Below are 336 nucleotides of genomic sequence, written 5' to 3'. Positions count from 1 at the left end.
GCAGCAGGCGGCACTGCAGCAGCAAAACGATAAATATAATTCGCTGCTGTCTCAACAGAAGCCTAACAAAAAAAAAGATAAATAAATAAATTTATTTATTTGTTTATTTTATTTATTTATTTTATTTATTTATTTTATTGATTTTATATATTTTATTTATTTTATTTATTTTATTTATTTTATTTATTTTATTTATTTAATTTATTAAATAAAATGACGCGACATAATAAAACAGCAAATGCAGAATAAACAAACAAATAAACAAATAAATAAAATAAAATAAATTAATTTATTTTATTTTATTTTTATATTATTTTATGTTCACTTATTTAATTC

The sequence above is a fragment of the Eimeria mitis genome, genomic scaffold, assembly GCF_000499745.2.
Source record: "Eimeria mitis Houghton genomic scaffold, Emh_scaff1672, whole genome shotgun sequence".
Taxonomy (NCBI): domain Eukaryota; phylum Apicomplexa; class Conoidasida; order Eucoccidiorida; family Eimeriidae; genus Eimeria; species Eimeria mitis.
This window is presented reverse-complemented; position numbering follows the sequence as displayed.